Source organism: Pituophis catenifer, unplaced genomic scaffold, assembly GCF_029215685.1.
Source record: "Pituophis catenifer annectens isolate HBS135680 unplaced genomic scaffold, rPitCat1.0.hap2 SCAF_4, whole genome shotgun sequence".
Lineage (NCBI taxonomy): Eukaryota > Metazoa > Chordata > Lepidosauria > Squamata > Colubridae > Pituophis > Pituophis catenifer.
In genome coordinates this window covers 125,109,149-125,131,869 of record NW_027256884.1, presented here as the reverse complement: position 1 = coordinate 125,131,869, position 22,721 = coordinate 125,109,149, and the positions used below count along the sequence as shown (strand labels likewise).

The window sequence follows — 22,721 nt, the reverse complement described above, 5'->3', positions numbered from 1 at the left end:
TGGCGCTCCCGTGCGACACCTCTCCTGCGCGAGCTGCACTGGCTCCCGGTGGTCTTCCGGGTGCGCTTCAAGGTTTTGGTCACCACCTTTAGAGCGCTCCATGGCTTAGAACCTGGTTATTTACGGGACCGCCTACTACCACAAGCAGCCTCCCACCGGCCGGTACACTCTCATAGAGAGGGGCTCCTCCGGGTGCCGTCAGCTAAACAATGTCGACTGGCGGCCCCCAGGGGGAGAGCCTTCTCTGTGGGGGCACCCACTATCTGGAACAAGCTCCCCCCAGAGATACGGAGGATCCTGGATCTGCGCACTTTCCGCCGTGGTCTTAAGACTCTCCTATTCCAGCAAGCCGGCCTGGCCTAATTTTCTCCCCCGTTTTAAAATTCTTTTAAATCGAAATTTTAATCTGTTTTAAATTATTGCGATTTTTAATTGTCTCGGGCTAAATTATTTAATCTGGTTTTAATTATGTTTTTTAACTTTCGTATCTATGTATTTCATTTTGTGCCTGTTCACCGCCCTGAGTCCTTCGGGAGTAGGGCGGTATATAAATCTAATAAAACAAACAAAACAAACTCTGCCCACAGCCAGTCAGCAGTTCAATCCTGACCGATCTCAAGGTTGACTCAGCCTTCCGTCTCTCCGAGGTCGGTAAAATGAGGACCCAGATTGTTGGGGGAGTAACACACTGACTCTGTCAACCGCTTAGAGAGAGGGCTGTAAAGTATCGTGAAGCTGTATATCGCAATAGCAATAGCATAATGACAAGGTGGCTCAGTGGCAAAGACGCTGAGCTTGTCGCTCAGAAAGGTCGGCAGTTCGGCGGTTCGAATCCCAAGTACAGGTCTCCTGCGTGAGCAGGGGGTTGGACTGGATGACCTCCAAGGTCCCTTCCAACTCTGTTACTGTTACTTAGACTTATATACCGCTTCATAGTGCTTTTACAACCCTCTCTAAGCAGTTTAAAGAGTCAGCCTATTGGCCCCCAACAATCTGGCTTCTCATTTTACCCACCTCGGAAGGACGGAAGGCTGAGTCAACCTTGAGCCTGGTGAGATTTGAACTGCCGAACTGCAGCTAGCAGTCAGCTGAAGTAGCCTGCAGTACTGCACTCTAACCACTGCGCCACCTTGGCTCCTCCATATAAGTCTAGGTGAAGGGAAGAAGGGAGGAAGGAAGGGAGGAAGGAGCCATGGTGGCACAGTGGTTAGAATGCAGTATTGCAAGCTAACTCTGCCCACTGCCAGGAGTTTAATCCTGACCGTTTCAAGGTTGACTCAGCCTTCCATCCTTCCAAGGTCGGTAAAATGAGGACCCAGATTGTTGGGGGCAATAGGCTGACTCTGTAAACCACTTAGAGAGGGCTGTAAAGGATTATGAAGCAGTATATAAGTCTATAGTGGAGGGAGGGAGGGAGGGAAGGAAGGAAGGAAGGAAGGAGGGAGGGAGCTATGGTGGCGCAGTGGTTAGAATGCAGTATTGGAGGCTGACGCTAGCCCACTGCCAGCAGTTCAATCCTGACCGGCTCCAGGTTGACTCAGCCTTCCATCCTTCTGAGATTGGTAAAATGAGGACCCAGATTTCTGGGGGCAAGAGGTTGGCTCTGTAAACTGCTTAGAGAGGGCTGTAAAGAACTGTGAAGCAGGATATAAGTCTATTGTGAAGAAAGGAAGGAAGGAAGGAAGGAAGGAAGGAAGGAAGGAAGGAAGGAAGGAAGGAGCCGTGGTGGTGCAGTGGTTAGAACGCATTATTGCAAGCTAACTCTGCCCACTGCCAGGAGTTCGATCCTGACCGGCCCAAGGTTGACTCAGCCTTCCATCTTTCCAAGATGGGTAAAATGAGGACCCAGATTGTTGGGGGCAAGAGGCTGACTCTGTTAACCGCTTAGAGAAGGTTATGAAACGCTATGAAGTGGTATATAAGTCTAACTGCTATTGCTATTGAAATAGTGCTATTGGGTCTTGGTCTCCTGAGGCATCTGTTGACATTCAGTGGCTCCCTGTTCCATAGGTTTTCTCCTAACCTTTTCTCTGCTTAATTGCTCAGTTTTGTGCGCGTTTGTGTGTCTCTGTGTTGCAAACTTGGCTGTTCTGCTCTCTTTTAACACTGCACCCAACTCGAGGGGGCAGCCAACCGGCACTCCCTCACCCCAGATGCATTCCACAAAGTTGTGCCACTTTCTGCAGCAGCTAAACTGCTACGCCAGAGTCTTAAAAAAAAAAAAAAACAACCCAAAATTAAAGATTTGTCTAGAGGACAGCACTGCCTGTCCTGAGCCAATTGGGCATTTCCCAGGGTCAAAATGGAACAGATTGCATCATGAAAGGGGGAGAGGAAGATGGCAGGGACCAGACTGTCTCTCTCTCTCTCTCTCTCTCTGTCTCTGTCTCTCTCTCACTCTCTCTCTCTCTCTGTCTCTCTCTCTCTGTGCGTGCGCACATATGGAATCCGGACAATTTGGCCATCATCACGCCACCCCTCTTTCTTCAAATGGCTCCAATCTTACTGAGCTATTCTAAGAACTAAATGGTGCAGCAATTTACAACTGGAGATTTCCATATGCTGCAAAAATCTTGCAAGGCTGCATAAATTAGCTCGCAATCTTTGAGGCTGGGGATAAGAACCCGGAAGCCAGATCTCCATGAAAAGGGGAGGGGGGGGGAAAGGGGGAAAAAGCAAGAAAGAGAGAGGCATTTCTTTCTTAGCTGCTTCCAACTGCAAAATCAAACCCAATGGCAGAGAGACTGCAGAGCAGGGCTGAAGAACTATGCCGCCCCCCCTCACCCCCATTTATGGACTTCAACTCCCAGAATTCCTCAGGCCAGCCATTCTGGGAGTTGAAGTCTACAAGTTTTAAAGTTGCCAAGTTTTTTTTTTTTTTTTTTTTAAATTTGATTTATATGCCGCCCTTCTCCGGAGACTCAGGGCAGCTTACAGTGCGTTAAGCAATAGCCTTCATACTTTTGTATATTTTTATACAAAGTCAGCTTATTGCCCCCACAATCTGGGTCCTCAATTTACCTACCTTAGAAAGGATGGAAGGCTGAGTCAACCTTGAGCCTGGCGAGATTCGAACTTACTTTAATTGCAGACAGCTGGTGTTAAATTACAGTGCCTTGTCTGCAGAGCTATCCAGGCTCAAGTTTGCAGAAGTAGATTGGAGCCTCCTCAACGCAAGCAAGGCAGCTGCAGTGGGGGGATTCAGCCGGTTCGGACTGATTCAGGCAGTTCGGACCGGTTTGGGCGAACTGGTAGTGTTCTATTTAGCCACATTTTCTAAACCGTGTGCATGCGTGCAATCCGTGCGTGCGAGCAAAGTGCGTGCGTAGAAGGCTACACACATGCACTCACATTTTCGGTGCACGGCGAACCAGTGGTAAAATTATATGAAACCAGTGGTGGGATTCAGCCGGTTCGCACCACTTCGGGAGAACCGGTTGTTAACTTTCTGAGCAGTTTGGCAAAGTGGTTGTTGGAAGAAATCATTAGGGCAGAGAACCGGTTGTTAAATTACTTGAATCCCACCACTGTATGAAACCCACCTCTGGGCAGCTCCTGGCTCCCAAATAAGCAGCACGTATGACACGGAATCGATTGTCATTTACCGATTTAAATAATAATAATAATAAAGATATCCCAGGACACGGCGACCTTGAAATCAGGGCCCTCTGATGGCTTTTCTGAGTGAGAGGGGGAAAAAAGATCTCAGCCAGCTAGGAAAAAATTGTGGCTTTTGCTCTAACAGAAAACAGGACAAAGTTTGACGAGGGAACTCCAAGTATGATAAGGAGCCCTGTTTTGTTTTGTGTTTTGTTGGTAAAAGGCAGCCCATCACCTAGTGAAAAAGCCCAGCGAAAGAAAACATAAGACGAAAGGCAGAGATCGAAAGGCTCTGTGGATTTGCTCTTGTTGAAGCACGCTCAAGGTCCCGGAGATAAGGGGAGAAAGTTTGAGAGGGCTGAGAAAGAAACAGGAGGCGAGATCAATCAGAACGGAGCTGGAAGGGACCTCGGAGGTCTTCTAGTCCAACCCCCTGCTCAAGAATTTCAGACAAGTGACTGTCCAGTCTCTTCTTAAAAAACCTCCAGTGATGGAGCCCCTACAACTTTTTGAAGGCAAGTGGTTGCACTGGTTAATTTGATCACACGATCATGAGGATGTTAGAGAAAGGCTGTAACTGTGAAAAATGATCACAAGACACTTTTTTCAGTGCCATTGTCACTTTCAACGGTCGTTAGATGAACTGTTGCAAGTCGAGGACTACCTGCATTTGCAATGTTTGCAGCTTCCTAGCTCACAACCTAGAATCAACAATTGTGCGATCACCATTTGCTACTGTGGTGGCGCAGTGGTTAGGACGCATTATTGCAGGATGACTGCTCACTGCCGGCAGTTTGAATCTCACCGGCTCAGGGTTGACTCAGCCTTCCATCCTTCCGAGGTTGGTAAAATGAGGACCCAGATTGTTGAGGGCAAATATGCTGACTCTGTAAGCAGCTTAGAGAGGGTTGTAAAGCACTATGAAGCGGTATATAAGTCTATTGCGTAGGGAGGGAGGGAGGGAGGGAGGGAGGGAAGGAGGGAAGGAGGGAAGGAAGGAAGGAAGGAAGGAAGGAAGGAGCCATCGTGGTGCAGTGGTTAGAACGCATTATTGCAAGCTAACTCTGCCCTCTGCCAGCAGTTCGATCCTGACCGGCTCAAGGTTGACTCAGCCTTCTATCCTTCCAAGGTTGGTTAAATGAGGACCCAGATTGTTGAGGGCAATAGGCTGACTCTGTAAACCGTTTAGAGAGGGCTGTAAAGGACTATGAAGCGGTATATAAGTCTATTAGGGAGGGAGGGAGGGAGGGAAGGAAGGAAGGAAGGAAGCCGTGGTGGTGCAGTGATTAGAGCGCATTATTGCAAGCTAACTCTGCCCTCTGCCAGCAGTTCGATCCTGACCGGCTCAAGGTTGACTCAGCCTTCCATCCTTCCGAGATCAGTAAAATGAGGACCCAGATTGTTGGAAGCAATATGCTAACATTTGTAAAATGCTTAGAGAGGGCTGTAAAGAACTGTGAAGCAGAATATAAGTCTACTGGGAGGAAGTGAAGGGAAGGAAAGGGAAGGGAAGAGGGAGGGAGGGAGGGAGGGAGGGAGGGAGGGAGGGAGGGAGGAAGGAAGGAAGGAAGGAAGGAAGGAAGGAAGGAAGGAAGGAAGCCGTAGTAGTGCAGTGGTCAGAACCCATTATTCCAAGCTAATTCTGCCCTCTGCCAGCAGTTCGACCCTGACCGTCTCAAGGTTGACTCAGCCTTCCAACCTTCCGAGGTCGGTAAAATGAGGACCTAGACTGTTGGGGACAATATGCTAACATTTGTAAAATGCTTAGAGAGGGCTATAAAGCAACATAAGCGGTATACAAGTCTAAGTGCTATCGCTGTTGCTACTTTCCCAGCCAGTTTCTCACAAGCAAAATCAAGGGGAGGGGGAAGCCAGATTCACATGCCTGTCTAGCCAACATCTTGCAGCCGCCCATTTTTCAGTCCGTGAAATCTATCATCACCCTCGTTGTGAAATGCTCCACAGACAGTTTCTTCAACCACAAACCAGTTCCTGAAGCTATGCCAACCCCGTAATTGCAGGAACTCATGCTCATTTGTGCTGGAACAGACGTTACCTATAGCTTAATTTTTCCGCTATGCCACTGAAATAAACAAGCTTTCAAACCCAGCTGTAGATTCTGCAGAATGACAGAGTTGGAAGGGACCTCGGAGGTCTTCTAGTCCAACCCTCTGTTTAAGCAGGAGATCTTATACAGGTAGTACTCGACCGGTAAGAATTGAGCCCAAAATTTCTGTTGGTAAGTGTGACAGTTGCCACCGTCGTTAAGGGAATCGCTGCAGTTGATAAGTTAGAAACCCGGTTGTAAAGTGAATCTGGCTTTTCCCATTGATTTTGCTTGACGAAAGGTGGCAAAAGGGGATTGCATGACCCCGGGACACAGCAACCGTCGTAAGTGTGAATTGGTTGCCAAGCATCTGAATTTTGATTATGTGATCGTGGGGGAACGCTGCAATGGTCGTAAGTGTGGAAAACGGTCGTAGGTCACTTTTTTCAGTGCTGTCCTGACTTTGAACGGCCATTAAATGAACTATTGTAAATCAAGAGACTTATAACCATTTTATAAGATGCTGAGTTTGTCGATCGAAAGGTCGGCAGTTCAGCGGTTCGAATCCCTAGTGCCGCATAACGGGGTGAGCTCCCGTTACTTGTCCCAGCTTCTGCCAACCTAGCAGTTCGAAAGCAGGTAAAAAATGCAAGTAGAAAAATAGGGATCACCTTTGGTGGGAAGGGAACAGTGTTCCGTGCACCTTTGGCGTTTAGTCACGCTGCCACATGACCACGGAGACGTCTTCGGACAGCACTGGCTCTTTGGCTTTGAAATGGAGATGAGCACCGCCCCCCAGAGTCAGGAAGGATTAGCACATGTGTGTGAGGGGAACCTTTACCTTTATCCAAAATAAGTTAAAGAAAGTACATAACTTTGTCAATAATATAACATAATGCAATCCTTAAGGTCTAAGAAAGAGGGTGAAGTTACGATAGGAAACCAGCCCACAAGACTGCAAAAACAGAAACAATATTTAGCAAGTCTACCAACAACATCTGTTCCATTATGTTTGGATTTGACACTCAAAACCCACCCTTTTTCCTAAAGTCTTCGCATAGTTTTCTCATACTTTTTGTCAACTTGTCAAGGAAAATTTCCCAATGCAAGTTTGGAAGCCACGTTTCCCAATTTTTTTTTTTCCTTTTAAGCCAGGAAGGGGGAAATTAAAAGAAGATAAAATAAAAATCCAAGCTCAATAAGGAAAAAATAATAATAATTCTAGGGAAGACTCAGGACTGGGGACTTTTTTTTTAAAAAAAAAAAAGCTTATTTATTTATTTATAACACAGTAAAACAATACAAGACATACAACACTTTTCATAGTGGTCCTTCCTTATTATTTACTTTTTTCATATTATTTGCTTTTTCATAGTGGTCCTTCCTTACTATTTACTATTTCCACGAATTTTAAAAAAAGAAAATACACCAACAGAGGAGGAGCTGATAAAAAAAAAAATTTGGACTGCGCAGAGATGGATAAATTGAGAAAAGAACTCAAAGAAAAAGAGGCTAAAGAATACTATAAAATTTGGTACAGATGGTATGAGTGGTTGGAGGAAAGGAAAAATGAAGAAGAAAAATAATGGGGAGATAAAGAAATGTCAAAAATAAGGGAGGGAAATCGGTAAAATACAATTGACTGATTGAAATGAAAAAGAGAAATATATTGCCAATGAAATGATGGGGACAGATAGTAATTTGGAATAAGATGAAGTAAAAATTCGAGGACTGGGGTTTTTTATTGTTCTTTTTTAAGGAAAATAAGGGAGGAAGGAAAAGAGATCAGATCTCATGTCAGCGAAAGGCACTTTTCAGCACACAGACAAGATCGAAAAAAAATATCAAGCCGCACGTAACACAAAATAAGCCACTCTGGCAGTGTTTACAAATTCGGGGAACTCAAAAGAAAAGGGGATGTCATTGTTTAGCCAGCTTTCGTGTCGTGTAATCACACACACACACACACAAGAGAATTTGCCAAAGGCCAAAAGATGTCGGTTACACAAGAGAAGAATTCAAATAAATCTCTGCGGTCATAACAAGAAACAGCAGCTGGAAGGGATCCGGCATTTGGGGCCCAGGGATCCAATTCCAGATATCCCCACACAGCGAAGGAACCGACGCCAACAAATCCCACAAACGGCAGATTACACAACACCCTGCTGTGTCCCTATGCATTTTGGCTCCCGAGTAAAGCCTGCTAAAGCTAAACTACTCGGAATAGTAGCAGTGCCACTTTTTAAGACTTCTATACCGCTTCACAGTGCTTTTACAGCCCTCGCTAAGCGGTTCGAAAAGTCAGCATATTTGCCTCCGACAATCTGGGTCCTCATTTTACTGACCGCGGAAGGATGGAAGGCTGAGTCAACCTGGAGCCGGTCAGGATCGAACTGCTGGCAATGGGCAGAGTTAGCTTGCAATAATGCGTTCTGACCACTGCACCACCACGGCTCCCTCCCTTCTTCCCTCCCTCCCTCCCTCCCTCCCTCCCTCCTTCCTTCCTTCCTTCCCTCCCTACTCTGCCTTCCTTCACAATAGCACTTAGACTTATATACCGCTTTACAGTGCTTTATAGTCCTCTCTAAGCAGTTTACAGAGTCAGCATACTGCATACAGCATATTGCTTGCTTGGCTTCCTTCCTTCCTTCCTTCCTTCCTTCCTTCCTTCCTTCCTTCCTTCCTTCCTTCCTTCCTTCCCTCCCTCCCTCCCTCCCTCCCTCCCTCCTTCACAATTGACTTATATCGTGCTTCACAGTCCTTTACTGCCCTCTCTAAGCAGTTTACAGAGTCAACCTCTTGCCCCCAACAATCTGGGTCCTCATTTTACCAACCTCAGAAGGATGGAAAGCTGAGTCAACCTGGAATCGGTCAGGATCGAACTGCTGGCAGTGGGCAGCATCAGCCTCCAATACTGCATTCTAACCACTGCACCACCATAACTCGCTCCTTCCTTCCTTCCTTCCTTCCTTCCTTCCTTTCTTCCTTCCAAAGGATGGAAGGCTGAGTCAAGCTGGAGCCGGTCAGGATCGAACTCCTGGCAGGGGGTTGAATTAGCCTGTAATACTGCATTCTAACCACTGCGCCAGCACGGCTCTTAAACATGATTCTATAGAATAAAAGAGTTGGAAGGGACTTTGGAGGTCTTCTAGTCGAACCCCCTGCTCAGGCAGGAAACCCTATAGCATTTCAGACAAATGGTTATCCAGTCTCTTCTTAAAAATTTCCAGTGTTGGAGGATTTACAACTTCTGGAGGCAAGTTGTTCCACTGGTTAATTGTTGTAACTGTCAGGAAATTTCTCCTTAGTTCTAGGTTGCTTCTCTCCTCGATTAGTTTCCATCCATTGCTTCTTGTCCATTTGTTTATTCAATAGTCTTCAATTTACAACCACAACTGATCCTAAAATTTCTCTTGCTATGTCAGAAAGACGATTGTTAAGTGAATTTTGCCTCGTTTTACGACTTTTCCTGCCACAATTGTTAAGTGAATCACTGCAGTTATTAATTTAGTAATGCGGTTGTTAAGTGAATCGGGCTTCCCCATTGACTTTCGATTGTCAGGTCACAAAAGGGGATCGCATGACCCGGGTTACTGCAACCGTCATAAATTTGAACCAGGGGCCAAGCATCCGAATTTTGATCACGTGAGCATGGGAGGGGGGAGGACTGCAAGATTCGTAATTGTGAAAAACGGTCATAACTCAAGCCACTTTTTTTTTCAGTGTCGTAACTTCAAATAGTCACTAAGTGAATTGTTGTAAATCGAGGACTACCTGTAATAAGAAGCAAGGGATGGAAACCTATCAAGGAGAGAAGCAACCTGGAACTAAGGAGAAATTTCCTGAGAGTGAGAACAATTAATCAGTGGAACGACTTGCCTCCAGATAGGTCAGTGATGGCTAACCTCTTTGCCGTCGCGTGTCAAAAGCGGGGGGGACACGGGGAGGTTGCCCCGTGTGGCCACACCCATAATTCAATGCACCCCGCCCCTGCACATGTGCGCATGCCCCCCCCTTTTAGCACATGATGGCCCGGTAGGCCCGTTTTTCACCCTCCTCAGACTCCAGAGCCTTTCTAGGAGCCTGGGGAGGGCTAAAACGGCCTTCCCCACTCCCCCGGAGGCCCTCCGGAGGCCGGAAACAGCCCATTTCCCAACTTCTGGTGGGACCGAAAGGCCCAAAAATCAGCTGGCCAGCGCACACATGCGTCCTGGAGCTGAGCTACGGCAACGCTCACGTGCCCACTGATATAGTTCCGTGTGCCACCTGTGGCACCCGTGCCATAGGTCCGCCATCATGGTTATCGGTGCTCCAACACTGGAGGTTTTTAAGAAGAGACTGGACAGCCGTTTGTCTGAAATCGTATAGGATCTCCTGTTTGAACAGGGGGCTGGACTAGAAGACCTCCAAGGTCCCTTCCAACTCTGTTATTAATAACTGTTATGGGCTAAGACATTGAGCTTGTCGACCAGAAAGGTCGGCAGTTCGGCGGTTCGAATCCCTAGTCCAGTTCTCCTACGTGAGCAGTGGGTTGGATTAAATGACCTCCAAGGTCCCTTCTGTCAAGTTTCCGAAAGATGCCCTAATTAATTCATGAGCCATGATCCAAACTTCAAAGGAAATATATTCATTTATTAGGAGCAACATTCCGGCAATACTCGGATGCAGTTAGGACTGATCCTACGTAGATTTACATTCCCCTATGACCCTGTCTCTCCCCTCCTCTCTGGCCATGTCATAAGTCACATTCTCCAATTAACCACTTTGGCTGGCTGTGAAACCTAACGCCCTCCTTCTGATTGCGGTCAGAAAGAATGTATGGAATTCACTTCAGTTCTCCCTCCCTCCTGCTCATGGCAACATAAAAGCTTTGCAAGTTGACACCTTCCATCTCTGTTACTGTTCACTGTAGTCTGTTTTTCCAGAGAGAGTTTTTGCTTGAGCCTTGAATTGCATAGCAAGATATGGGGCAGAAGAAGGCAGGTTTAATATAAACCTCTGCTTGCCCCCTCATTCTTGCTGAATCATCCTTACCCCCCCCCCGCCCCCACCTCTTCTTTTCGAAGTAGTTCTGGGGAGAAGCTTCCTGGGCGTTGATCCTAAAGACAAAGTGTGAAAAGCTTCACTGGTTCCCAATGAAACGAATCCCAACTTTGGCTTCTCACCAGAATGGAAGGATGAAAAGCCGCACAGTGTTCGCCCAAAAGAGTGAAAGGAACTTCGCCGGCCCGAAGTTCCCCCTCTCTCTTTATTAAAGTATAAAAAACAACATGGGGGTTTTGTTTTAAAGAGGCAAAAAGTTTGGCAAAAGTTTCTTCCCCCGAGGATCAGACATTTTAGGAGAAAAATCCCAAAAGCTGGATTGGAATGAAGTCAGGAACACGGGCCCATCTCCCTTGGAATGCAGTAGAATAGAATAGAATAGCAGAGTTGGAAGGGACCTTGGAGGTCTTCTAGTCCAACCCCCTGCTTAGGTAGGAAACTCTACAACACTTCCGACAAATGGTTGTCCAATCTCTTCTTAAAAACTTCCAGTGTTGGAGCATTCACAACTTCTGGAGACAAGTTATTCCACTGGTTAATTGGTCTCTGCCAGCACTTCTGTAACCTCAGAGACTTTTAAGATGTTTCATTTCATTTTTTCATTTTATTTAATTTGTATACCGCCCTACTCCCGAAGGACTCAGGGCGGTGAACAGGCACAGAATAAAACACATAAGAATACAAAAATTCTTATGAGCAAAAGTAAAATCGAATTAAATCAATTTAGCCCAAGACAAATTTAAAACCCCAGGTTAAGGACAAATTAAAAATTACATTAAAATTTACATTAAAAAAAGAATGGGAAAGGTTAGGCCAGACCAGCCTGGTGAAATAAAAAGGTCTTAAGAGCACGGCAGAAGGTGCGCAGATCCGGGATCCTCCGTATCTCCGGGGGGAGCTTGTTCCAGATAGTGGGTGCCCCCACAGAGAAGGCTCTCCCCCTGGGGGCCGCCAGCTGACATTGTTTGGCCGACGGCACCCTGAGGAGCCCCTCTCTGTGAGAGCGTACCGGCCGGTGGGAGGCCGTTTGTGGCAGCAGGCGGTCCCGTAAATAACCAGGCCCTAAGCCATGGAGCGCTCTAAAGGTGGTAACCAAAACCTTGAAGCGCACCCGGAAGACCACCGGAAGCCAGTGCAGCTCGCGCAGGAGAGGTGTTACATGGGAGCGCCACGTCACTCCCATAACCACCCGCACGGCCACACTCTGCGCCAGTTGGAGCCTCCGGGTGCTCCTCAAGGGGAGCCCCATGTAGAGAGCATTACAGTAGTATGATGTTGGACTTCAACTCCCAGAATTCCTCAGCCAATTGGGAGATTGTGGGAGTTGAAGCCCACATATAATTGAAAGTTGCTGAGGTTGGGAAATAACCCGCCTACATTGTCATCTTGCTTGGCATGGTCTACAGAGGTGGTCCTCGACTTATGACCACAATGGGAACCAGGAATTTCCATTGCTAAGCAAGGAAAGGTTGTTAAGCGAGTCATGGCTGACTTTACTATCTTCTTCACCACAGTTGTTAAGTGAATCGTATGGGGGTTAAGTGAATCGTGTGATTGTTAAATGAATCATGTGGTTTGTTTTATTTGCTTGTTTTATTAAATTTATATACCGCCCTACTCCCGAAGGACTCAGGGCAGTGAACAGGCACAAAATAAAATACATAAATACAAAAGTTAGAAACATAATTAAAACCAAATTAAATAATTTAGCCCAAGACAATTAAAAATCCCAATAGTTTAAAAGTTGCTTTAAACTAAGGTTGTTAAGTGAAACCAGCTTCCCCCACTGAATTTGTTCGCCAGAAGCCAGCTGGGATAGCTATCACATGACCCACCTAGGATGCCGGTTGCCAAAGCCCGGATTTTGATCACGTGACTATGGAGAGGATGTGACAGTCATAAATATGAGAGCCGAGGTGGCGCAGTGGTTAGGGTGCAGTACTGCAGCTACTTCAGCTGACTGCTAGTTCAGCAGATCAGCGGATCAAATCTCACCGGCTCAAAGTTGACTCAGCCTTCCATCCTTCCGAGGTGGGTAAAATGAGGACCCAGATTGTTAGGGGGCAATATGTTATTTAGTATACTGTCTTTGGCGTAAGCCGCCCAGAGTCCTCGGAGAGTGGGCGGCATAGAAATATGAATAATAAAAATAAATAAAAAATAATAAAAAATAAATATGAGGAGCGGTTGTATGTCGCTTTTTTCAGTGCCTTTGTCACTATGTCACTAAACGAATGGTTGTTAAGTCGAGGGCTAGCTGTACAGGGAGTCCTCCACGCGCCACCACAATTGAGCCCAACATTTCCTTTGTTAAGCGAGACAGTCGTTAAGTGAGATTTGCCCCATGTTTCGACTTTTCTTGCCACGGTTGTTAAGTGAATCGCTGCCGTGAGTAAGTTACTTACCCCAGAAATAAGTAGAAGAAGAAAAACATTTTTCAGGTTTGTGACTTTGCACAAACCTTTTGCCAGTTTTCCAGATGCATGGATTTCAGCTCCCATCATTCTCCAGGCGTCACTGGAAAAAAACTGAAAATACTGGGAACCAAAACCTGCACATGTGGGAAAGAGAGCTCTCTCAGACCAATGCAGCTTGCAAGGCGACTTAAGATTTTAAGTTCTTCATTACGTTCAGAGCCTTCAGATACAGGTACAGATTAACAAGAGTTGGAAGGGGCCTTGAAGGTCATCTAGTCCAACCCCCTTTGACAGAATATTGTTAATAGGCTTGGAAAGAGGCCATGTAGTGCCACCAGCACTGGTGTGTCAATAGCAATAGCACTTAGACTTATATACTACTTCACAATGCTTTTTACAGCCTTCTCTAAACGGGTTACAGAATCAGCCTGTTGCCCCCAACAATCTGGGTCCTCATTTTAATTTTACCAGCCTCAGAAGGATAGAAAGCAGAGTCAACCTTGAGCCAGTCAGGATCGAACTCCTGACAGCGGGCAGAGTCAGCCTGCAATACTGTATTCTAACCACTGCACCATCACGGCTCCTTCCTTCCTTCCTTTCTTCCTTCCAACACCTAGACTTATATACTGCTGCACCAGTGGTGGGTTGTTACCGGTTCACCCCGGATTGGGCGAAATTCAGATGGTTGGCAAGCGGCTCGTATTTATAACGGTCACATTGTCTGGGGGGGGGAGCTGTCCCCTTTTGCGACCTTCTGACAAGCAAAGCCAATGGGGAAGCCACATTCACTTGACCGTCGTGTGACTAACTTAACCCCTGCAGTGATTCCCTTAACAACGGGGGTAAGGAAAGTTGAAAAATAGGGCAAACTCACTTCACAAACATTTCGCTTAGTAGCAAAAATTTTGGGCTCAATTGTGGTCGTAGCTCAAGGACCATCTATATTCCTAAAGCAAATTTTCTAACCCGTTGTGGTGAAACACAACAGAATAATTTCTCTCTTTTTTAAATATATATATATGCATATTTGCAGATGATAGCTAGCAATAGGGAGAGAGAGAACCGAGTCAGAAGACAGGCTGAGATCTCAACAGGCAATCAGCAGTGTTGTGATGCCTACCAGAATCCTTCCCTCTTTGCAGTTGACAGTTAGTAATAGGGAACCAGAGAAAGCTGGGCCTTTAACACGCAGTCAGGCTGCAGCTAGGATAATGAAGCAGGAGAAAAAACTGCTGCCCTCCAATCAGGACACAGAGTTGCAGGCTAATCAGCATACGTCAGCAGCAGCGAAAAGCGACAACTCTGACCTCGCAGCATACCCAAAGCTTCTAAACTGAAAGTAGGGGCCCGATGATGACAAGTTAAGAGAGCTTGTCAAAACATTGCCAAAAAGAAAACTTTTAAAATGTTGGTTAGGATTTTAGCTAGAGTTTCAAAAGACCTTACAAAGTGTTTTGTTGGGATTTTGGAGGATTTTAAGCTGGGATTTTAGCCAGGATTTTAAGCATTTTAACCAACAGACTTTTAATGACGCAGGAAAACACCTGAGATTTTAACTTTTTTCATATACATATATTATTTATACATTTTTCTTTATAATACATAAAAACTCAATATCTGCATGAACAGTGTGTTGTGTGGGTACAATTAATTTTGAAAAGTAATAATAGCAATAATAACACTAATATTCATAGCATTACTGATAATCACATGATAATATTTGCTTATCCATACTAATAAACCTTCTGGCAGGTTAGTTATAATTAACTAATTATATTAGTTAATAATTCTCTTAAAACTTTTGAGTTTCTGACTTCTGTTTCTATTAACTAACCATTGGTAAAACAAATGCCACATCAAAAAATATTCTGTTCCTTTCTTCTCCTTTCTTCTGACTGTTAATCTATCCATCTCTGCACATTCTAGTATTTTTTATTACTTTCATCTGTAGAGATCTCTTCGTTTTTGTCCAATTCTCGCTGCTGTTAACACATGTAAAATTAAATATGTATTCCCTTTATCATACTTTTTCTGTTAAAATACCCATCATTTCTCTCTTGTATGATTTCAACTGCCATCTTATTCCTCAGAAGAAAACGGGGAAAACGGGGGGTGGGGGGAGAAGGGAGAGAATATTCTAATATCTAAAAAACCAACGTTTCTCAACTTTTTGAGTTTGAGAAGTCGGCAACTTTTGAGATGGACTTCAGCTCCCAGCCTCCCTCAGCCATGTAACTGCAGTCCATACATAGACTTCTGCAAAGCCTTTGATTCAGTGGTGCACGACAAACAACTGTTAAAACTAAGTTCTTACGGTATTTCTGGATATGTATATATATAATCACATTGCTCCTAGAAGCACGAAGCCGAAAACACCAGCCTGAAGATGACGAATGAGACTTCGTCGAAACGTTGCCAAGAAACCTCCAATTTTACGCGGGAGAAAACCCGAATAACCAAAGACCTACATATATATTTATATATATATATAAATAAATGGGGACAGTAGGACAGGGATATAGGATAGTCCCTGCCCTACTGTCCCCATTTATTTATATTCATTTCTTTCGTTCATATCCATGTTTATATTTATACCTGCTATCTTGTACATGTTTGAGAAACTAATAAATGCAAATAAATACAAATACATCCTAAAGTTGTCGAGGTTGAAAAAAAACACCGGTCTAAACCAGGGGGTCTCCAATGTTGGCAACTTTTAAGACTTAAGCAAAGCTGGCTGAGGAATTCTGGGAGTTGAAATCCACAAGTCTTAAAGTTGCCAAGGTTGGAGACCCCCTGGTCTAAACAAACCCATTTTATAATCTAGAAAACCTTGAATATCCCTTCCTAAACCCAGCCCTGCCCTAAAGGACAAGGTATTTATGCTTTGTGATGTCAGGATTGCCGAGCCCCACAAAATTGCAATCAAGGCCCTTCACTGTGGAAACGCTGCAATATTTAGAAGTTGTGGCGAACTCAAAGCAATTCCTTGCAACTAAACAAAGAGCGGTGGTCACAGCTGCCAGAAAAGAAAAAGAAAAAAACTCTTTCGAACAGACTTGAAAAGATCTCACTGAGAACTTCCCCAGGCCCGTTTTTTAAGAAGCCAAGATTAATTTTAATGTTTGCTCTTCTCCCCTCAGCAAAGCCTGTGTCTGTCTTTCAAAGTCACCGTTTTTAAGATGGGGGTCAATTCCAACGAACTGCATTGCATGTCCTTTTTACCCAAAAAAATAAGGGACCCACCCATCCACCCACCGTTACCAGCAAAATCTCCGTCATTTATTACTTCGACTGGGATCCATTGGAAACCAAACCAAAGTTGGAAGGTCGAAGAAGAATATTTGCAAAAAAAACGAAAGGAAGAAAAAAAAAAAGAGCTTTCTAAGCATTTCTTCAAACATCTGCAAAAGCGGCTCCCTCAGAACCTTGAAATCTGTTAATTTAATCCCCTGCATTTTCTTCCGTTCGATTCCAACCTTTTCAGTGGCTAAGACCCTGAGGTTGTCGATCAGAAAGGTCGGCAGTTCAGCGGTTCGAATCCCTAGTCCAGATCTCCTGCGTGAAAGGGGGTTGGACTAGATGACCTCCAAGATCCCTTCCAACTCTGTCACTATTAAGAGTAAAGGCACCTTTTTCCAAGTCCATCTTACATTCGGAGCAAACAAAGCCAAATCCTAAACGGTTATTTAGAGAGGGGGGGTCTTTTTAACGGGCTAACTCTTCCTTTACAATTGTAGCCCCCTTGACACCCAGCTGTGAGGTTGGTGGGGCATTTAGATGGGCAGAAATCAAAGGCAAAGAAAGCGCCACTCCATTGCAAACCAGCTCAAGACTGTTTTTTTTTTAAAAAAAAAGATCCACTGAACTTACTGGGATTTACTCCAGAGTAGATAAACTCACAACATGGAACTGCTAAAGCAGCTGATTTTTTTAAAAAAAAACCTTACACACGTCTGTCAGCTTTGAAAAAAAGGATAGAAGGAGAAAACAGCAATATTTTGCATTTAGAAAGCTTTTTCCGACATCAAAGCAACCAACAATGAAAGGATGAGGAAGGACCAGTTTTATAAGGTGTCATAAATTCACAGCCATTGCCGCCCCCCAACAAGTCATCCAACGTGTCATTTTCTCTCTCCCTCCCTTCCCCCCCGCCATATCCCCCCCCCCGGCAACGCGCAATCGATACCGCCACCCGTTCTTCCAGCGGCCCCAGAGGCTCCCACCCCAACATCTGGAAGGGAAAAGAAAGAGGGAGGGAGCTGCGAAAAAGAAAACACTGCCCCCCGATTTGCGTTTTCTGCAGCCAAGTCCCTCTCTGCAGGGTATGCATTTGGAAGGAAATGGGGGGAGGACAGAAGGAAGGGAGGGAGGGAGGGAGGGAGGGAGGAAAGAAGGAAGGAAGGAAGGGAAGGAAAGGATAGTAGCCAGGAAGACAGGGAGGGAGGGAAGAGGAAGGAAGGAGAGGAAAGGGGGAGGAAGGGAGGATAGAAGGAAGGAAGGAAGGGAAGGAGAGGATAGTAGCAAGGGAGACAGAGCAGGAGAGAGGAAAGGAAGGAAGGACAGGAAGGGAGGGAAAGAGGATAAAAGGAAGGAAGGAAGGAAGGAAGGAAGAAGATAGTAGCAAGGAAGACAGAGCAGGAGAGAGGAAAGGAAGGAAAGAGAGGAAGAGAGAGAGAGAGGATAGAAGGAAGGAAGGAAGGAGAGGATAGTAGCAAGGGAGACAGAGCAGGAGAGAGGAAAGGAAGGAAGGACAGGAAGGGAGGGAGAGAGGATAGAAGGAAGGAAGGAAGGAGAGTATAGTAGCAAGGAAGATAGAGCAGGAGAGAGGAAAGGAAGGACAGGAAGGGAGAGAGGATAGAAGGAAGGAAGGAAGGAAGGAAGGAAGGAAGGAAGGAAGGAGAGGATAGTAGCAAGGAAGACAGAGCTGGAGAGAGGAAAGGAAGGAAGGACAGGAAGGAAGGGAGAGAGGATAGAAGGAAGGAAGGAAGGAGGGAGAGTATAGTAGCAAGGAAGACAGAGCAGGAGAGAGGAAAGGAAGGAAGGAAAGGAAGGGAGGAGAGAGGATAGAAGGAAGGAAGAGAAGGAGAGGATAGTAGCAAGGAAGACAGAAAGGGAGGGAGGGAGGAAAGAAGGAAGAGAGAAGGAGGGAGGGAGGAAGGAGGAAAGGAAGGAAGGAGAGGAAGGGGGGAGGATGGAAGGAAGGAAGGAAGGAAAGAAGGGAAGGAGAGGATAGTAGCAAGGAAGACAGAGCAGGAGAGAGGAAAGGAAGGAAGGAGAGGAAGGGAGGGAGAGAGGATAGAAGGAAGGAAGGAAGGAGAATCGGATAGTAGCAAGGAAGACAGAGCAGGAGAGAGGGAAGGAAGGAAGGAGAGGAAGGGAGGAGAGAGGATAGAAGGAAGGAAGAGGAGAGGATAGTAGCAAGGAAGACAGAGAGAGAGGGAGGAAGGAAAGAAGGAAGAGAGAAGGAGGGAGGGAGGAAGAAGGAAAGGAAGGAAGGAGAGGAAGGGGGGAGAGAGGATGGAAGGAAGGAAGGAAGGAAAGAAGGGAAGGAGAGGATAGTAGCAAGGAAGACAGAGAGGAAGGAAGGAAGGGGAGGAAGGGAAGGAAAGAGGATAGTAGCAAGGAAAAGGAGGGAGGAAGGACAGAGAAAGAAGGAAGATCAACCCTTGGATAAAACTCCCGGGGCCGAGAAGCTCAGAAAGGGCCATTGCTCTCCTATCCAAGAAAGGCGAGGCCCATCCCGAATATCCCTACCAATTTTCCAACTTCGGGGCTATGCTGGTTTCTCCCCCTCACCTCCACCCCACCCATCCACCCCCCCAAAAAAACCCCAACAACCCACAGGAGACAAAGCATCCCCTGTTGTAACACCAGCAGAAGGTTATTATATAGGCTTGGCAGACTCAAGACAGCCCAAACTGATTTTTAAATTAGATTTTTACAACAGACAGCAAAATGCTGGTTAATGTCTGATAAAGCCTAGAAAATAGTGAATTGGGATTTCACTGAACTATGGCTATATAAACATCTTGATTTATGTTGGAAAAACCCTGGCTGAAACAATAATGCATATACATATATATGCACCTACTCTTTGGAACAAAATACTCCCTGGAATACGAATAATCCCAGATCTTCGCACTTTCTGACGTGCCCTGAAGACCTTTCTATTTCAACAAGAAGGGCTAGCATAAACATCTAAATTCTATGCCAAGGTCTTAGCAGATACACTAAGTTGACTCAATTTATTATTTACTGTTTAAAAAAAAATAAAATTATTATATGTATATGAAATGTTATTCTGTTCACCGCCCTGAGTCCTTCGGGAGAAGGACGGTATAGAAATTCAATTAATAATAATAATAATAATAATAATAATAATAATAATAATAATAGTAATAATAGTAATAATAGTAATAATAGTAATAATAGTAATTATATATATATATATATATATATATATATATATATATATATATATATTAATTATATATTATAATATTTATAATATTACATTTTTAAAATGTAAATTTTAATTTGTTTAAAATTATGGGGTATTTTAAATTCAGCCAAATTATTTAATTCGTTTTTAATTTATTTTAAATTTTTGTATTTATGTGTTTTATCTTGTGGCTGTTCACAGCTCTGAGTCCTTCGGGAGAAGGGCGGTATAGAAATTTAATAAAATAAATAAAATAATAAATAAATTTTATAGATAGATAGATAGATAGATAGATATACACATATATATATATATGTATATATATGTATGTATGTATGTATGATGTATGTATATATGTGTGTGTGTGTGTGTGTGTGTGTGTGTGTATATATGTATATATATATATATATACATATATATATAACCCACCCCTATATCTATATATCTATGCATGTATATATATAGAAAGCAACTCACCTGATTGGGGACTGCCGCTCCCTCTGCCCTTTTGCCAAAAAGAATAGAAAACGGAGAGAAGAAAAAAAAAAGCCAGTTTTGAAAGCAAAGTCACTGGGACATTTTGGGGTGGGGGGGGCTAAAAGCTTGCAGCAGCTTTCCTTAAAGGATGCAAACTCCTGGATTGGAGATTGGGGCGCTTTTTGGGGGGGGACCCCAAAAATCCACCCCCTTTTCTTTTCTTTTTTCCCCCCCTCCCCACCAACCCACCCACTCCCGCCCCCCCCCTTTCGCTGGGGGGGAGTTAGCGGCTCGTCCCCTGCCCTGCGCGCTTGCAAAGCAGCAGCAGGAGCCGGGAAGAAGGCGAATCCCCGGGCTGGGTTTATACGGCACAATGAATTGCAGCGCGAGGAAGGGAGGGGGGGGCAGCTCCGCCCTTTCGCCCGCTTGGCCATTACATCATCCTTCTGAAGGTTCGGAACGCGAGGGGGCGGGGGGAGAAACTGGCTGCGAGAAGGCGAGCGGGGTTTTTTCATTGGCTGCCTTTCGGGCCGGGCGTTCCTCCGCCGCGCGGCCTTGTGGGAAGGGGAGTTCCCAATTGCGACCCGATTAGCGTTGCTTGAGCGCAGCCAGAACTACAACGCCCGTCAAGCCCCGCGCCGCGCAGCCTCACAAATGAACCACCGAGACGGCCGACGGAGGGAGAGGCTTGCTTGGCTCCTGAGAAGGCGAACCCTCTCTCCGTAGCGGCCATATTAGCCCGAGTCGTGGCGGAGGGCGGCGGTATGTCGGTAGTAAAGAGCTTCGCGGTTGGGAAGGCCCCTTGAAAAAGCGGAGAAGAGGCCGTCGGGAGACCGCGCTTCGTAGGTCGGTGTAAGAAGGAAAAGGGGGTGGGGGTAATAACGGGCTGCTTCTTCCCAAGGGGGAAAAAAAAAAGCGATGTTGGCCTCCCGGCGGCGGGTCCGAGGGCCAAAACTGTTCCAGTCGCGTTTCGTAATAGCTGCTCTCTGTGCCTCCTACCCCTCCCCTTTGCAAAAAGAGGCGCGCGCGGGGTTGGGGAAGGGCCGGCGCGTTGCTATGGCAGCCTGCGGCAAGGACCCGGATGTGGGTCTTCCCTCCGCCTAGTTCTGTTTTTTAAGGAGTTCCACGCGCGGCTATTGGTCGAACGTTGGCCGTAGCCTAGTGGTGCCCGGTCCCTCTTCGAAGTTCGAAAGGTTGCGTGTTCGAGTCCCGGCGCCGCATAAATTCATCGCAAGATTTCCCTCGAAACGAAGGGAAGCTGTGGATGATGGGATCTGGGGTACCGCTTCTCTAGACTCTGCCATTACTAAAAGGAAGGGAGGGGGAATTGAGTAACTTTTTTTTTCTATTTCTGAGCCTACCTCGCTGGGTGGTTGTGATCAAGAGCTTGCTGAAGGGGGGGAGGGGTTTCAAACAATACATTTAAAAAAATATTTATTTATGGCCCATCTTGCAGTTGCAATTCTGGATGGTAAGCATAGCATGCAGGTAGTCCTCGGTTTAGTGACCAAAGTAAGTGGCACTGAGACAAAAGGGACTTATGACCATTTTTCACACTTAACGACCGTTGCAGCATCCTGTCATATGATTAAAATCGAGACAACTTGGCAACTGGTTCATATTTACAACGGTCGCCGGGGTCATGGGTGATCCCCTTTTTGTGACCTTCCGGCAAGCAAAGTCGATGGGGAAGTCAGATTCGCTTAACGACCGTGTTGCTAACTTAATGACTGTGGCGATTCGCTTAACCGCGGTGGAATAAAAGGTCGTAAAATGGGGCAAAACTCACTTACTCACTTAACAGTTGTCTGGGTGTTGTTAAAACTTGCAGGAATTTCGCTTAATATGGCAAGGAAGTCGCGTAAAATGGGACAAAGCTCACTGTCTCACTTAGCCATAGAACTGTTGGGCTCGTTTTTAGTCGTAAGTCAAGGACTTCCAGTAAAATTCAACAATAACAATATTAATTGCAACCTGGGTAATCTAACCCAGTCTTAAATCATAATTGTGATAAGAAAAAAAAATCATTCATGGGCTCCTGGGAGAACATCCAGGTTTTTGTGCCTTGCTTTTGTACTTATTTTAATTTATAATCAATTTACAAATAAATTGATCGATTTATACAGCCACCCTATCCCTTTCCTAGACTTAGGAAATGCCTGCAAGACCAAGACCCAAATTGTCCTCAGTAACTTTTTAAATTAACTATAATGAGAATGTCTCCAAAAAAAGCATTGCATTTATTCAAGGCCAAGCTTAGAAAAGATTAGTAAAAGGTCTGGATTGAGCAGGGATTAAAATAAAATAAAAATGGATTTTTAATTGTCAAAAGACGACGACGAATGTGGAAAATCAAGGACTCATCTGTGTTTCCTGGATGAAAGTCTTATAAAACTTCATAAAGGTTTTTTTTTTTTTTACCTGCATACAGGATTATAATCTTATTATGGAACTAGGTGAGATATAGTGGTAGTCCTTGATTTATGACCTGTTGCTTAGTGACAGTTCAAAGTTACAACGGATCTCCTTAGAGCAGAGGTCTTCAAACTTGACAGCTTTAAGACTTGTGGACTTCAACTCCCAGAATTCTCCAGCCAGCTATGCAGAATATAAGCAGATCACACAACTTCGCTTGGAATATTAACTCCATTCCAGGTTTTACGGAGACATTTGTGCAAGACTAGGAAAATAG

The 22,721-nt window shown here is 45.2% G+C and overlaps 1 protein-coding gene across 1 annotated transcript in view; it reads right to left on the bottom strand.

Annotated features, from left to right (window-relative positions):
* RAB30 (RAB30, member RAS oncogene family) overlaps positions 1–20,230 on the bottom strand; it is a 47,289-nt gene extending 27,059 nt beyond the window's left edge. Inside the window, exon 1 of the mRNA XM_070942965.1 lies at positions 20,030–20,230. The gene's annotated coding sequence lies outside the window, so the exon portion shown is untranslated. The remainder of the gene's footprint in view (positions 1–20,029) is intronic.
* Positions 20,231–22,721: the final 2,491 nt, after the last annotated feature.